Source organism: Protopterus annectens, chromosome 5.part1 (assembly GCF_019279795.1).
Source record: "Protopterus annectens isolate FY-2018-M chromosome 5.part1, PAN1.0, whole genome shotgun sequence".
Taxonomy (NCBI): domain Eukaryota; kingdom Metazoa; phylum Chordata; order Ceratodontiformes; family Protopteridae; genus Protopterus; species Protopterus annectens.
In genome coordinates, this window is record NC_056736.1 from 651,594,323 (window position 1) to 651,611,858 (window position 17,536).

General features: G+C 37.0%; 1 protein-coding gene across 1 annotated transcript in view; it reads left to right on the plus strand.

The window, feature by feature from the left end:
* LOC122803248 (receptor-type tyrosine-protein kinase FLT3-like) overlaps positions 1 to 17,536 on the plus strand; it is a 495,076-nt gene that overhangs the window by 288,071 nt on the left and 189,469 nt on the right. The gene's annotated exons all lie outside the window — the stretch shown is intronic.

Below are 17,536 nucleotides of genomic sequence, written 5' to 3' on the forward strand. Positions count from 1 at the left end.
TTCCAGATCATGAAACCTACTTCAACAACTGGAATTTCTAATACTAACACTGAATCTAAATTCCTAATGCAAACAATCATTCTGGTTAATTTCAATTATCCATCCATAAACTGGCTAACATATACCACAAATAAAAATACGCACAACAGTTCCTGGACATCATCAATACCAAGCCTCTCAACTAATTAGTATACTCCACTACTAGGGTCTCAGACTTACTAAACATGATCCTTTGAGTATGGCACTATTATGTACTTCATGTGCAGTTTTCCCTTTCTTGGTCAAATTTGACCACTGTGACATAGTGTTTTCAATAAGATTCCAGGATAAGATCACATCAGATCTCACTGTCTTTAGAGATGCCTTCAAGGTTAACTTCCTTATACTAGCTTACAATCTAATGAGATTTAAAAGTTCCCCACTATGTGAAGACTCAAGAGCTAAAATGGCCACCTATAACACAGATTTATATGTTCTCACCTAAATTCCTGCAGTGAAGCATCTGTCCCACATTCATCACAAATACAACGTAAAGTTTAGAAACAAAACCAACTACAACAAACTGTACAACAAAAGAAAAAAATAGCTCTAAATAGAAACTCATATCTCCTTTATCTAGAAGTGACCTCAAGAAAATAAACACAGAGCTAAAGCAAAACGTCAGGACCTGCAGAGATAAATATGTATTAAATATTGCAAAAACACCCAAAGATAACTAACTATGAGATCTTCTTTACCTGTGTCAGAAACTTCAGAAATATTACCCAGCATTACGCTGAGTCAGTAACAAATACCTCTATCTGACCATTAGGATGTCAGAAACTTCAGAAATAATACCCATCATTACACTGAGTCAATATCAAATACCTCTATCTGACCTTTAGGATGTCAGAAACTTCAGAAAATAATACCCCGCATTACAATGAGTCAATATCAAATACCTCTATCTCACCTTTAGGATATTGCAAACATGCTCTGGGACAAATTTATTTCACGATTCTAACCTTTGTCCCCACCATGTCTTCTCCTTCCTGTAACATCTGGTCAGAATTCTGCTATGATTATCTCAAATAAAAAGATCTTTCCAAATCCAAAAACACCAGCTTTGTTGATCCAGGCAACAAAATTGTCTCTTTTCTTGTCATATGGGACACTACCTTATAGACTTCCTTGTAAACCTATTTAATCTCAGCCTGTCTGCTGGTTATGTACCTGAAGCTTGAAGAACAGCTGTTCTTGTCCTCCTGAACTTGGGTGGTGCAACCACTAACCCCAGGAACTATAGACCAGCTAGCCTTACCAGAATTATTTATAAAGTACTGGAATGTTTCATCTATGTAATTCATAAATAATGATACTAACAGGTTACAGTTTTTCACCCAAACCAATATGACTTTGTGAAGGGTGAATTCTATCTAGTTAACAAGACTGATTTTTTGGAAGACTCACAGAAACATTGGATGAAGGCAAATCATTGCACACAGCTTACCTAGCTGTAACAAAGGCTTCTGACACTTTCCCACACTCTGCCTGTTTCAGCTAAATATAAATCCCTACATAACTCACTGGGCAGCAAACTGACAAACAGATAAAACCCACTCAATTAAGGTTGATAGTACACTTTCCACAAAAATGACTTGCCACTAGTGGTGTCTCCCAGGGCTCCATTTGGTAGCCACTGGTATTTGGCATATTCTTCAATGACACCAAAGCTGACATCAATGGGGTCTGGCTGTCCAAGTCTGCTGATGAATAGAAGGTATATCATAAACACTAAATGCTACCCACATCCTAAAATTGGATCTTACTTGTGAAAATTCATGGTGTCAGGACCATGGGCCAAAGCTTACCACAAAATATGTAGCACTGTATTCTTTGAAAAGTGAGAACATCCCTTAACCTACCACATAAATGACAACCAGAATGCTTTTTAGTGACCTAGGCACATTTGTGGATAATGAGCATTTTTTGAACCACCATGTAGGAAATCCTTGTACCCATCTCAACCAATTAATAAAATTACATCCTCCGGGTTGAAGGAAGTTTCTTCCTTATTAGGCCTTTATAAGAATATAATGCATCTTTTGGCATACACCTGTGCAAGCATGTGGCTTAACAAGAAAAAACACAATGCTTACTCATCATAAATCTGAGGTATGAGCTGCTTAAGCTATACAGTATGTCCTAAAGCTCTGTTGTATAGATTCCTATGTGGTGATCTTTGCTTTGCTTCAAGGTTGCAAATGACCCTGTCCTGTTTGACCAATCGGAGACATCAGAAATATCCATATCACAATACAAGTAGACTTGTTGACAGGGTAGCTACATCTCCCAAAGGATACCCTATCTTTGCAAAAAACTTCTGATCCATATTAAATGAAGTAGCTCCCTCACTCTGTTTAAATCTAACTAAGACAAGTTGTTGGGAAAGCATAAATTCACCATAGGTATGGCCTCACATTCCCTTAGTGAAAGGAGAAATGGGTAATTCGCAGTGTCTATGCTTTTAATGCTCTTCTAGAATGATTGTCCAGTATACACCTATGAAACCGTGAATTTGTGAATGTATAATAGCAGTAACAAGAAAAGTGGTGTGACAGTACTAATAAGTAGTTAATCAGGCATTAACCCACATCCAGAGAAATAAACATGAAATAATTATTTGTTTTCATAGATGAAGAAATAGTAAGTGTAATAATTTGTCTGTCTATCTGTCTGTCAACCTATCTATCTATCTTTTGTTGACAGGGTTAGTCCCACTAGACTGCTAGCCTCTTTTCAAGGGAGATCCAAGGTGGTATTGATACTACTAGGAGAAATTTGGCCAGGGCATTGGGGAACTTCCCCTACTGTTTTCAGATTGTGCAGGGACACAAGTCTTTGTTACACTTCCTGTCTTCAGGTCTGGGCACTGAGGTGGTTCAAAGAAGCAGGAAGTCTGAAAATGGAGGTGAAAAAAGTGTTTTTTTTGTGTATTTGAAGAAAAAGAAGCTGTTAATTGAACAGCTGAGGTGTGCAATGTGGTGGGGGATGAACTGAAAGTGAAGCAGTGTGATATGAATGGAGAGGAGAATAAAGAGAGTGATGCAATATCGAGTAAAAGGCAAAATGAGGGAGTTGAGGTAGATATCGCAGATTCAGAAGAGCTTTTTCAGCAAAATTTGTTTGTATCCAATTCTGCAACACTGGAGTATGTTGTTACAACACACTCAGGGGGGTTGTGGGATGTTTATCTAAAAGAATTGATTGAGCAGAGTGAGCCAGAGAGTGAGAAGACAGCATCATTGGGAGAAATAATGAATGGACTCCATGAAGAAGTAGTTTAGGAATTAAGTAAGGTAGAGAAGAAATCCTATGCAGAAATGGTGAGAGAAGGTGAAAGACGAGGAGAGAGAAAGGAAGAAGTAAAAAGAACTTATCGGGTAAGAATAAGTAGCAAGAGGGAAAAGGAACTGGACAGGTATGAAGTATGGGACAACATCATTTCACTACTGGGTATCAAACCCAGAGAGGTAAGAGCATTTATTTACGTTAATAAAGATACTTTTTGTGACATTTTCTTTGAGAAGGTGCAGTATATGGAGAAATATTTAGAGCAGTTTGAGAAAAGAAGGAATGAAAATTCTTGGAACCTGTATGTGGTGAAGGCATTTAACAGAAGAGCTAAACAAAGAATATTTATACAATTTCAAACTGAGGTTGAAAGAAACGATTTAAAAGACTATTTGAGAACTGTGTAGAGATGTATTGGACATTACAAAAATCTATGACAACAGAGGTTTATGGACTGGAGCTTGGGAATGTGGTGTTATATTGAAAATGCAAAATGACAAAATAATGCATTTGCTGAGTGTAATTAATGTGGAGGAAATAAGGGATCAGTTAGATACTGGGGCAACCAAAACATGTTTTTTGTGAGGTAAATATGACCATTTAATTAACAATTATGATAAAAGGAAATGTTTCATTTGTGGTAAAGTTGGTCATGAAGCTAAAAAATGATATAGGAATGGAAGTAAATGAAAATATAAAGGAAACAGAAAGTTAAGAAGGGTGATAGAGGAAGAAGTAAGTAATTCAAGTGATAGTAAAAGAAGTTCTATTGAAAAAAGAGAGAAAGATAGAAAATGGAAATTTAAAAATACAGGTATAAGATGAAATAAAAAAAGGAAAAGGGTAAAAGTAATAGACAATATTTCACAAAGTGAGAATCCTAGCCATTAATGCAAATAGTATAAAAATATTCAGCAGAGGCTAGGAATATTGGAATGGTGTAAAAGGTTAGATATGGACATTATATTATTAATGGATATAAGAATAAGAACATAGGATGAAAGAATTCAAGTTACTGGGTTATGGGAAGGCAAGGTTATATGGAATCAAGGAGATGAAAAATGGTTAAGCATAGCAATTTTATGTAAAGATTGTGTAGAGATTTTGGATTATACACTTGTAGTATTAGGAAGAGTAGTAACACTCGATATAGGATGGAAGAACCAGATATACAGGATAATTGTACTCTATGCATACACTATACAAAAAACAAAGAGAGATTATGTTTAAGAAAATACTTGATTATGTGAGTGCAAATATACAAGTAATTGAAGGGGTAGACTTTACTTCAGATTTGAGACATATAAAAGTTATTTCAGATATGATCAAAAGCAGTAAAATGATTTTATGGAAAAAACAAATATTGGACATACAGAAGGAGCAATCTGATAAATGAAATTGATTACTTTATAGTATCAGAGAACTTAAATATATTACATCAAGGAGTTCAAATTACAGGTTTCTCAGATCATGTAGAAATCTGGATAGAAATTCAAGAAAGAATAGGTTATATAAGACTAGACAGATGGATAAAAAGAATTACTGAGTTTAGAGCTAAATCAGTATATAAAGGAAAATAATATATCAGTTATGGCTGATCATATAAACATGAGAGGATTTTATAAAGAATGGACAAGTTGGTGGATTCATTTAAAAGAAAAATATAAAAAAAATAGGTATAAGAATGGCAAAGGACAAAAGGAACACAAGATAGTGGCAAATATAAAGAAGTTAGTAACCGAGTCTTTAAATGAATAGTAGGCAATAATGAAGACTTTCTAAAAAAAAGAAACAAATGTTATATGAAATGAACCAAGAGAAAATTAAAAAAAAATGTTATTTAAACAAAGATATTTTTTACGAGGAAGAAAGGAAGAAGTAGCACCATATTTAAGTGGTTAAAGAAAGAATAAGAATGATAAGAGAGTTAAGGAATGAGAATGGATGTATAGTGAATACACAAAAGGATATTACACAGACAGTTAAAAGACATATTTTAAAAAAACTTTTTCTATATGTGACAGCGTAAGAAAAAAATAGATGGAACTTAAACTCACTGAAGATAATAAGAGAATGGAAGAGAAAATTACAATGCCAAAACTTAAAAATGTATTGAAAACAGTACATGTAGAAGCAGCAACAGGTTTAGATGGACTTGAATAAGGACATGCAAGAGTGGCAAAAGGAGGATTTTTAGAGGTATTGAATGAATGGTTTGAAAGGGGTGCAAATGATGAGAAAATATATATGGGTGCAGTGAAATGTATATGGAAAAAGGGAGAAAGAACAAACATAAAAATTGGAGAACAATAGTGTTGAATAATGTGGATTATATAATCTTTATGAAAATAGTAGAAAAAAGAATAAAACAAGAATAATAAGTAAGGCTAAAAAATTACTGACTGAAACAATCTTTGGAATAAAAGAAAAAGGAAGTCAAGAACTGTTAATGTTAATAAGATAATTGGTAGATGATGTAATAAATAGGGAAACAGAATTAAGTAAGCATTTGACAAGATCCAGCATGAAGCATTATGCAACATTTTCACAAAATATAATATATCTAACAAAATAATGAATATGTTGAAATTTGCATATACCAAAAATAAAGTGGGATTAGTGGTAAACAGTTAAGTAAGACAATAGAAATAAAAAGTGGGATTAAGCAAGGATGCCCAGCAAGCAGTATACTATTTGCATTAATTATGAATGAAGTAGTTTCTGAGATAAGGAAAGCACAAAACATCAGGTATCAGGGTGAAACACAGCTGGCATAGTTAAAACACATCCAAGGGCAGCAGTTCAGTCCAGTATAAGTCTTTTATTAAAACAATCAGATAAATCCAGTAAGTGCTTTCACCCAACAGGGCTTCATCACACCATAATGCATCACTAATATCAACTCCTTATATACTAAAAAAGGCGCCAAAATCTGAATTCAAGCATTTTCTTAAAGTGACAACCCCATAGTCATGTCAAAATCTAGAAGGCTTAGATAACATCAACTGTTCATCAGGTGGTGAACATCACCATGTTTTATATTTATATATAGTAGACACATGAAATTTGTGTTTTTATGAAATGAAAGTATATATTGGTTTGAGTATATATGTTTAATTATATCTATATATTATAATTTAGATGACAATGTATTTTTTATATGAAATATATGTGTAGTTATGTAGTTATGCACGTTTTGAACAGATGATGATGGTATTAATGTATTTAGAATAAGATGTATGACATGACTATGGGGTTGTCACTTTAAGAAAATGTTTGAATTCAGATTTTGGCGCCTTTTTTAGTATATAAGGAGTTGATATTAGTGATGCATTATGGTCTGATGAAGCCCTGTTGGGTGAAAGCGCTTACTGGATTTATCTGATTGTTTTAATAAAAAACATACTGGATTGAACTGCTGCCCTTGGATGTGTTTTAACGATACCAGCTGTGTTTCACCCTGATACCTGATTTTTGCTGCTTTTCATTACTCGGATTGTGAGGGGTGTGCGGAGCGTTTACTATTTGTGAGTCTTTATTTCTTGGTTTGAAGTTTCTAAGATAAATTTGGCATTGGAGGAAGCTGAATATTGTTCAACAGAGGGAATTCAGATTCCAGTAATATCGTCTTATATGGAAAACTTAGTATTAGTTGTTAAAAATAAAGAATGGATGAGTATAGCTATAAAACATTTGACAAACAACAAACACTTTTAGGTCTAAGTATTAATGAAGAAAAAAGTAAAGGACTGGGGTTCTCTGGAAGAATAAGAGGTATTCAACTTAATAAAATGAAATAGAAATTCTGGGAATAAAGTTTGGTAGTGAACATCAGAGAGTGACACAATGGAAGGATATGATACTTAAAATAAGAAGTACATGTATATTCTGGAGAACTTTTAAACTTACATATAATAAAAAGCATGTTTAATTAATTCTGTGATATTAAATAAGATGGCATATATGGCAATTTTGTTTATGATACCACCAGAATGTGAAAAATAATTATTGAATGTGTTATTCACACTCATATGGGGATCTAGATTTAACCCTATTAAAAGCAAAAAAAATGTTATCAAAAAAAGGAGGTTTGGGTTTAGTAAACCCAATTGTGTATATAGCTTCACTAAATTTATAAGTATTAACAGGGATACAAGAAAAAGGAAATTTGTTAATAAAAATTATAAAAGAAAAATATAAAGCATTATGGGAAAAGCTTCAATGTTTCAAAAGAAGTAAAGGAATCACTTTTATGGAAATGAAAGTATATCAAGAGAAAATGTTATTATGGAAGATTGATTTATGCAACATAAGAATATGAAAATATGGTATGAAAATATAATGAGAAAATGTTATTATATTTACCCTTGGAAGCAATTAGAAGACAAAAAATGAAAGTGGTAAGAGCAAGAATGAAAATATACAAGAAATATGTATAATGTACAGATTTCTAAGGAGGTTGTCTATGAATAAATTACCGGTAAAGGCACACATGCTATGTACATTAATAAAGGATATCATTTCTATACATTGTGGGGAACTAGAAACCACATAACATGTTTTTCTAAAATGTGAAAGAGTAAATCAATTATGGAAAGAAATATGTGACAAAGACTGTTAAAAAGGACTGAAAAATGTTAAACGTATAAAAAATGAATGCGATAGAATATGGATATTATGAATATATGAAACAAAAGGATATAGATAGATTACATGAAAAACTGTTGCATAATATGAATCATATGGTATGAAAGAATGAATGAGATAAAATATAATGGGAAATGGGTATTGTTAGAAATTCTGAAGAAAATAAGATTTTGGTTTTGGAAGAAAGAGTGGGAGAAATTGAAAGTCCTAAAATGTTTTGTTTTTGAAAATGTGTGATTCACTTGTACATACTTGTAAATAATTGCAAATAAGTTGAAAGGGGGTTTAATAAATGGTGATGATGAGAAGGCAGCATAGCCTTTGCAGGAGTTTCATGTGGTGAAACAAGAAAAGAAGGCTTCACCAGAGATGGATTCTGAGGACTTCTTCCAGCAGAACCTCTTCAGGGAAGAGGATTCAGCACAGGCATGTGTTGGTGCAACCCTCCTATTGGGAGGGTTGTGGCATGATTTACTTATGGACTTGGCAGATGTGAGTGATCCAGAAACTGGTAAAGATATTAGAAATGAAGTAGAGAAAGAGACTTTAAAGGGACTTTTATTGAAAATGTACAAAGATGTATTAGAAATTTCAAAAGTATATGATAAACAAGGTTTATGGACTGGGGCATGGGACTTATGATATTGAATGTAGACAATGAAAAAATATGCACATTCCAGCTATTATAAATGTGGAGGAGGACAAAGGTATGGTGAGATATTTAAGTTAACCAAAAACCTGTTTTTGTTGGTTTTTTTTGTGGTAAATCTGATAATCTGATTAACAATTGTGAAAAGAGAAAATGTTATATATCTGTAAACAAGGGGCATTGTAAGAAGATGTGTGAGTTAAAATGTTATAAATGTAAAAAAAAACAGGTCATTTAGGCATGGAATGTGAAGAGATGGAGTTTGAGAATATGGACACACAGACTGTTCAGAGGCAAGTTAGTAGACACTTAGAAATAGAATCAGAAGTTATAGGTACTGTGAAGACTGGTAGAGAAGGGTGAATGCTGCCAGCCTAGCCACATAGAATTTTATACATAATTCTATCATTTGTAAATATGAATAGGAATCACAGGCTTGTTGTCTTAAATGAAAAAAATGGTGTTACAAAAATGTAGCAACGGTGCTCTCTACTGACCCAGTAAAAGCCTGTGGTGAGCCTTTGAAGGGACAGTGGTGCCTAAAAGCCTAGATGAAGAAATTCTTTCTATTGTTTTAACCAAGAATTAAATTGCTAGACTTAAATGTGCAAATGTATTTTTATTGCTCTGTTCCTGACCAGCTGCAAGATTTCAAAAGGGAGATGTTAAGAATGAAAATGTAGTTAATGTGTCAGCCTGGGAACATCAGGAAAGTGTAAAAGATGATGTAATGTTTTAGCAGAAGTGCATTTTCAATTTAAACAGTGATAACCAGAGATTATTAAGCATTTTTGTCCTGATATCCAGCTCAGCACTGCCTTATGCTCTCTTTATGTAAGTAGTATGTTAGAAGTGTGTTTTCTCTTAGAAGTATCCAGGAATTATAAAGTTTAGAATAAGTGTTTTTTTATGATGTCAGAACTGTACTACTGATTTATTTTAAGTATTTTTGTGTGATCTCTGAACTCTTTTGACTAGCACTGTGTAGTAGAAAGTATTGTCTTGTGGTTTTAATTATTTATTATTAAATATTTTAAATCATTTTAACTGTGGCTGGTTTGTGTAGAGATAAGTTAAGCTCTAAAGTACATTGCATATTTATAGAGGTTATTGTACAAGGCCACTCTAATAAGCTTTGACTGTTTAGTCACATCTACCAAGTGGATAATAATATTGCACAGTAATCATTGGACACCCTGTTAAGGGCCTTTGTGTAGCTGATAAATATTAGCTGGGTGGTGGCAAGTGGTACTACCATATAGTCTGGGTAAAAGGGGCACAGCTGGAGAACCTGTGCCAGCCTTCCCCGGAAGTGTCTGTGCGGTTGTATAAAATCTTGTCTCAAAGTATGTGTGTGTCAGCTACTTGGGTAGGTACACAAAGCACTGGCTGGACAGAGAGGATGCTGGAGATTTTAGCTTGACCAGCTAGGCTGAGATCTGGACCCTATAGCTGTGCCAGTGGGAGTCTTATTGGGGACCTGGGGAGCAAGGGAGCTACCAGCCCCAGACTGACTGTGATCTCTGTGTGCTCTTAAGGGAAATTCCATTTTACTGTGTGTATTTGTTATCCTTTCCTCATATATGAGACACCCTCTCTGGTGTTAGTGGTGAGGATTGAGGCTCCTTGATTGCTGGGCTAGGGCATCACATATTAATTGGTGGCAGTGGTGGGATATCAACATCACATATTAATTAGTTGGCAAATACTAATTGGCTTGTAGTGGTGTGGGTTGAGTGAATCCTGTAGCTTATGTACAGTGAGCTTTGAAAATGTTTTGTACTTTAAATCAGCTACGCAGTGAATACTCACAGTTCAGATCATAATTGTTTTATTTCTTTTGTTAACTTAGTTAGTCAGGGTGAGCAGGCAGCATGTCAGCAAAGGAGTATGGAAAGCTGACAAGGAGCCAGCTGGTGGAGATGTACCTGGCTAGGGGACTGGTGCATGGAAACCTAAGGCAGACCTGATTTGGTTACAGCTGCATCAGAAAACAGCAACCAGGAGGACAATCAGACCGGCAATGGAGATTTAATTCCCTCAGAGAATGGACAACTCAACCTTTCTGCTGTGGACTTAAAAATCCAGCTGGAGCTAAAGAGACTTGAGTTGGAGGCCATGCATGTGGAATTAGAAGCAAATGAGAGACTGTGACATTTGCAGGCTGAGGAAAATGAGAAACTGTTATGTCTGCAAGCTGAGGAACAGGAAAGGCAGAGGCAGCATGGGAAGGAAATGCTGACTCTTTGTCAGAGTCATGGAGGTAATGGGGAAGGGAGTAACTGGGCCGCAGAAGCACAAAAGGTCAGTAAATTTCTTCCGCAGTTTACAGAGGGGGATGATTTTAATAGTTTCATTCATATGTTTGAGATGGTATGTAAACAGTATGAAGTTGACCAAGCGCTCTGGGTATGGTTCCTGACCCCCTTACTCCATGGTAAAGCTGTAACTGCATTAGCTAAAATGTCTGACATTGCATGCTTTGATTATACTGCTGTTAAGAAATGTCTTTTAGAACTGTTTAAGCTAACACCTGAAACGTATAGGAAAAGGTTTCATGAGCATAGATGCAAGGCAGATGAAAGTGTGTGTGAATATGTTGCTGAATTGAGCACTTATTTCCATAGGTGGGTGACTGGATGTCAGGTCACCACTTCTGAAGGGCTGGCAGACCTTTTGGTGAGGGAACAAGTCCTTAGCACTTTGCCTGAGTACATGAGGATCTGGTTAGCTGATAGACAATGTGCTACTTCAGATGAGTTGGGGAAGGAGGGAGACCTACGTCTGGCAAGCAGGGCAGCCCTGCATAGGAAGAGGACCACCAGTACTGCTCATGGGTATAAAGGAACCCATGGTGGGCAGCACAGACTGCCACAATAGAATCTGCCAGTAACAGGGGAAGCCACTAGTCCAGGTACACATCCAGGAGCTAGGGTTAAATGTTTTGAATGCAACCAGTGGGGCCATGTGGCATACAGATGTCCACAAAGGCAAGGTGGGGAGCCAAAGATGAGGGAGCCAGTAAGTGGGACAGACAAAATGAAAATAGTAGGTTGTCTTGAGACAGCAGGGGTACTAAACTACCAACCTGCAGATGTCCTGAGAGGGAAGGATTTGGATGAGGCAGTACCATGTGCTTATGCAGTTATATGTGGTCAGGCTAGGAGACAAGCATGTGGGTCTGGTAGCCTGAGGGAGACCCTGACAGACTGGATACTTGCAGCCAGGACTGGTGAGGTGGTTACTTCAGGGAGTGAGCTACACTGTAGCAGTGAGACTGAAGGTGAGCCACAGCTGCTTGGGGGTACTGATGGTCCCTTGGACAGAGTGACTGAAAATGTAGAGGTGAGTAGTAGTACCCAGGCTGACAGTGAGGCACCACTGTCAGTGGATGCCAGACTTCCTGTGGAAGGGGAGTTGGGAAGGGTTACAAGGAGAGAGTTGAGACAGGCTCAGTTCTCAGACCCTACATTGCAAGGCCTGAGGCAGGTGGCTAGGGAGGCACCTGATTCTCAAGGAAAAGGGGAATCTGTATACTGGGACAAAGGGTTACTGTACAGAGAGTGGACCCCTGAGAGAGGGCTAGAAGGTGAGAGAGTACAGCAGTTGATAGTGCCTAGAACCTATCATCTGGTGCTTCTAGCCATAGCCCATGGTATTCTCTTTGCAGGTCATAGGGGCATAAAACATACAAAGAGGCGTATTATGCAGAACTTCTATTGGCCTGGAATTTCCAGAGATGTAACAGGCTACTGCAGGACCTGTGAGCAGTGCCAAAAGGTAGGCAAGGCAGGAAACAAAGTGAGAACTCCTTTGATGCCTTTGCCTGTGATTGAAGAGCCATTTCAGAGGGTAGCTATGGATATTGTGGGTCCTCTAAATACCCCAAGTTCCACAGAGAAAAGGTATATCCTAGTGGTAGTGAAGTATGCTGCACGATACCCTGAGGCAGTGGCTTTGTCCTCCATTGAGGCAGATAAGGTGGCCGATGCTTTTTAGAGATTTTCAGCAGGGTAGGTTTCCCAAAAGAAATACTGACTGACAGAAGTGCTGCTTTTATGTCAGACTTGCTGGCTTGTCTGTGGAAGTCCTGTGGGGTGAAGCACATGAAGACTGCTCCCTACCATCCCCAGACTAATGTTCTTGTTGAGAGATTAAACTCTACAATCAAGTCCATGCTATGGGCATTTGCAGATCAGTTTAAGAGGGAGCGGGACAAACATTTGCCCCATCTGTTGTTTGCTTACAGAGAGGCTCCCCAGAAATCCACAGGTTTTTCACCCTTTGAGTTGCTGTATGGACACTGGGTGAGGGGACCTCTAGATTTAATTCGAGATGAGTGGGAAGGTGAGTATGAGTCTCACAAGGAGTCTGTTGTGGCATACTTTCTAAACCTCAGGACAAGGCTCAGGGAACTCATGGGCTTGGCCCAGGAGAACTTGGCAGAAGCCCAACAACAAAAAAAGGTGTGGTATGACAGGAATGCTCAAACTAGAGAGTATGCTGTGGGGCAGCAGGTAATAGTTGTCATTCTTGTCAGACACAACAAGCTGCAAGCAACTTGGGAGGGTCCCCTACAAGGTAGTAAGAAAGGTTAGTGATGTTATCTACATGGTGGAACTGCTAGGCAGATAGCAGGGGCACAAATTGTACCATGTTAACATGATGAAACCTTACCATGATAGGGAGGCCCTTGTGCTGAGCATTTGCAGTGGGTTGCAGGAGGAGTCTGAGGGAGATCTGGGGACTGATCTCCTCAGTGAGGCTCAGGCTGACACCTCAGTGGAAGGGGTAGCAATGTCCCAGCAGCTATCTCCTACCCAGGTTTGAGTATGTTGCAGGAATTTGAGGGCATGTTCACTGGGAAACCAGGCTGCACCCATCTAGTGCAACACCAGGCGGATACAGGACCCCAAAGGCCTATTAGCCAGGCCCCTTATAGGGTGCCTAAGAGAGTCAGACAGACCCTGAGGGAAGAGGTACAGGAGATGTTGGAACTAGGGGTGATTCAAGAGTCCAACTACCCTCAATTTATACATACTATCTCTATGGTCATACATCATTAGGGAAGGGACAATCTCTCTGAAACAGTGTGCCACAGTCTTTTAGAAATCATTGTTGTCACTCCAATGCTTGTAAGTTGAATTCCAAGAGATTGTTTCTTGAGGAAACACAAGATAGGTGCATAAAACATATTACTGAAATAAAAGAAATATGTCAATAAATAAATAATTTAGTAATTTTGCTTCATGTTGCTAACACAGTCAAAGTTTAATTTCCATTTCAGGAATACCAATGAATATATAACATGAGCAAGAAACAAATATCCTTAAGGTATTAAATGCACATCAGACCTAAACAAAAGAAATCAAATGACTTTCAAAATCATGTCAGTAACATTGTAATGTCACTTCAATGTACAACAAAAGTAAATTAAAATCACTAATTCCTGAATCATGATGATAGATCTGACAAAAAGTCTCTTGGCACAGGACAAAAGCAAGATCAAGGAAAAATATACTATGCAGTGATAAAAGAGGATTAATGACCCAGGAGAATTATGCTATCATTAAATTATATTTATCTAGAACAGCTATAATTTAATGCTATCTGTTCTGGCTTCCAGATTTAAAGGAAAACTGTACCCCCAGACTAAAAAAAACATGTTTATTTCATTGTTTGGTTTTTCCTACATTTTAACATCATTCTGGGACTATTTACAGTTTTTAAATATTTTTATAAGTAATTTCTGAGTCTGACCACATGGGTTCTAGCATCTTGAAATAATCCTGATTTTTCAGTGTGCCTCTAGGTATCCCACAATGCAGTGCTTGTCTGTAAAAAATGCATCATACAGGCCTCTTTCTTCCTAAAGCTACTGTCACTGCATTGATTTTTACATGCATATACTGCTGTCTTTCAGTCAGTTAGTTTTAAGTAACATTTCATGTCAATCAACGACTACTTAAAAGACAAACAGTGCAAATGCCACAGAACAGACTTTCAAAATGCTTTTTACTGCTGCTTCTTTTTAGAATGGCTAAATTGCAGTCTTTTGAGAAGCCTGAATTGTACTACTTCGACTCATCTCCCATCCCCCTTTACACCTGCCTTCCTAGCTGTCAAAGTGCTAAGGGTAATTTGAGCTGTTACCTGCTGTGATTGACAGCTCACAGCAGGGTAGTTGACTCATGTACTGTTTCCTTGTTCTAGCCTTTACCTTCTGTATAGGTAGGGGAAGGACCCGGGAGCTGTGACATCACAGCATGGGTTTTTGAGATGGTCAGGGTGATGTCAGTTTGGGGAGGGAATTGGCCAGAAAACTACCTGTATTTATTGGCCTTGATGGCATCAATGAATTGGAGACTGCAGCAAGCTTTTCCAGGGTGGGATAAAGTTTTTTTGACAGGGAAACTACTAGAGTATGGTAAGGTACTTCTCTAGTGGAGAGAAACAGTCAATTTAAAATATTTTAAATGCTGTATTGTTGTTTATTCATAGCAGGGACTGTAAATAGGGAGAAAAGGGACATTGAAGTTGAACATTTAATAATAGAATCCCATTGATGTCCTTTAAGTTCTAAGAAACTGTACATTATCATTTAACACACTAACAGGGGCATGAGAACTGTGCAGACATAAAGTTTTACTTACAGGTGCCAAGGCCCTAGCTAGTCACATAACTAACATAAACATATTGCTTTTAATTTTTTAAAGGGATACTCATACCCTTCAACCTTTTAGTGCAAGAACTCTGGACAAAACCTAACAAAATGGGGGGACAAATGCCCAAAAATAGGAACAGGAACTTAGAAAGTTGCTAGAGTAACAGGGTTTGTATTAATATACATTTTCTGAAGGATATGAAATTTGCAACCCAAATGTATGTCATTATTTAGTGACTTTGATCCCCATATCATCCCAGTGGTTTGTCAGAAAACCACACATTTTATGAGGAATAGACTAAAAATATGAGGCTACAATCTGGACAGTTGAGAGGTATGGGTATACTATATAATTATTTAATTAGAAGAAAGAATATATACTTTCAGTGAATGTACAGTATACATTATATATGCAAAAATATAATAATATTAACAGCACTCTAAGCCTAGTGAGTCATGTGAAAATACATAATATATCCCAAAATAAAACTGTCATTTCCTTGTAGCTATTGGGCTTATGTACAATCACTATATCCATCCTTCCATCCATCCACAACCCTTTTTCCCATTTTTAAACATGGGGTTGGGTGTCATTTCAACAGTGACTGAATTTTCCATAAGTCTGCCATACCTTTTGTAGTATGCATTGTCACAAGATAAATGAATACCACTTTTATTAGCAGTAATAGATGAAGAAGGTGAAAGTTACTGATTGTTTGGATTATAGATTTGGTAGCAGAAATGTTGCTTGCTGATCTCACACTTGATGAATAATATTTCTATTTTATCACAGACATAGTGTCTGACAATTTCGGATTGTCTGTGTTCAGCTGAATCTCGGACAATTATTCTTGCTTTGGAATCTTTAGTAAATGGCTTTGATTTCTTGTACATAATTGTAAATCATCACCTTGAACCACTTATGATGTTGAATGTTGATGATGACCAAGGAAATGCCCCTTACACGTCAGATCTGTGACATGTATTTAGGTCAAATGTCACACTTAGTCTTTGTCCCTACCACAGAAGAGACAAACGTTTGCACTTCTCTCACAGTACTGCTCCTGTTTTAATTTGCCTTTTTGTGAGACATTCTGAGGATTGTGTTCTACTCTTTGGAACCAATACTGCAAAAGTTGTTAATAGCTTAATCACAAATCTTTTTCCTGCAAACAGTTATGTTACAGAGAGACCTGCAGGCTGTAGCATGCACATTTGTTCACCATCACTAGACTATAGAAACAATATAAGGTTGCATAAGATGTCCAAGCAATGTTAGCTTTCATAGGAGAAAATGTTTCGGCTAACTATTATGCATTATATCCATTACTTATAAAAACTGGTGGGGTGAATAAAAAAAAAAATCCTTAGGCAGACCAGCACTGTTGTACAGAGGGATAAAGCCCTGGTATGGCACATGTAGTCCATGTTTTATTAGCAGCCTTTATATCTGAGGCACTAGCAAGGGAGGGTGAGCAGAGCCATTGCCATTGAGGAAGGCCAGGTATTGTCTGAATCACCAAGGAGGTGGGATGATATGGTATGTTCAGTTTGCACATCCTTTTGAAACTGTGTGCGCTTGAGCAGGGGAAAGGAAGAAAATCAGGTTATAGCACTAAACATCCTCCTTGGCAGCATATATGCTACTGTCCCAAGAAGCCTCACACTTCTCACCTTTCCTAAACAGAGGCAGAGAAAATCAGAAGGAGGTAATCAGGTTCAGTAGACCAGGTGAATAAGGAGAAGCTGTTGTGGTCAGCTGATTATCAGCTGTGAGGAAGGCCAAAAAATCCTTAGGTGCTATCATATTCCAAATTCTTTAAAAAAAACTGTATTTAGAATTCGTTGAAAATTGACAATAAGATATTGGAGGCATTTAAATTAACATTAAAGTCCGTATCCCTTCAGAAATTGGTATTTACGCAGCTGATGATATTTAACAATGCATACTATACTCGTCTCACTTTGCACAAATTTGATGCGAAGAATTCACCCATATGCCCACATTGCTTTGATCAGACAGCAGATTTGCTTCACATGTTCTGGAGTTGTAAGTGCATTTATAAATTGTGGAATTCATTAAAATTGCAGTTACAAAAAATGGGTTACCAAAATTCAACACTCTCTTGGGAGTTTATGATTCTTCATATTCCCCGGAGAATCTAAATAAATCAAAAACGATTGTAATTATGAATATTTGCCTATTAATGAAATTATATATAGCCACAAATTGGTTGAACCCA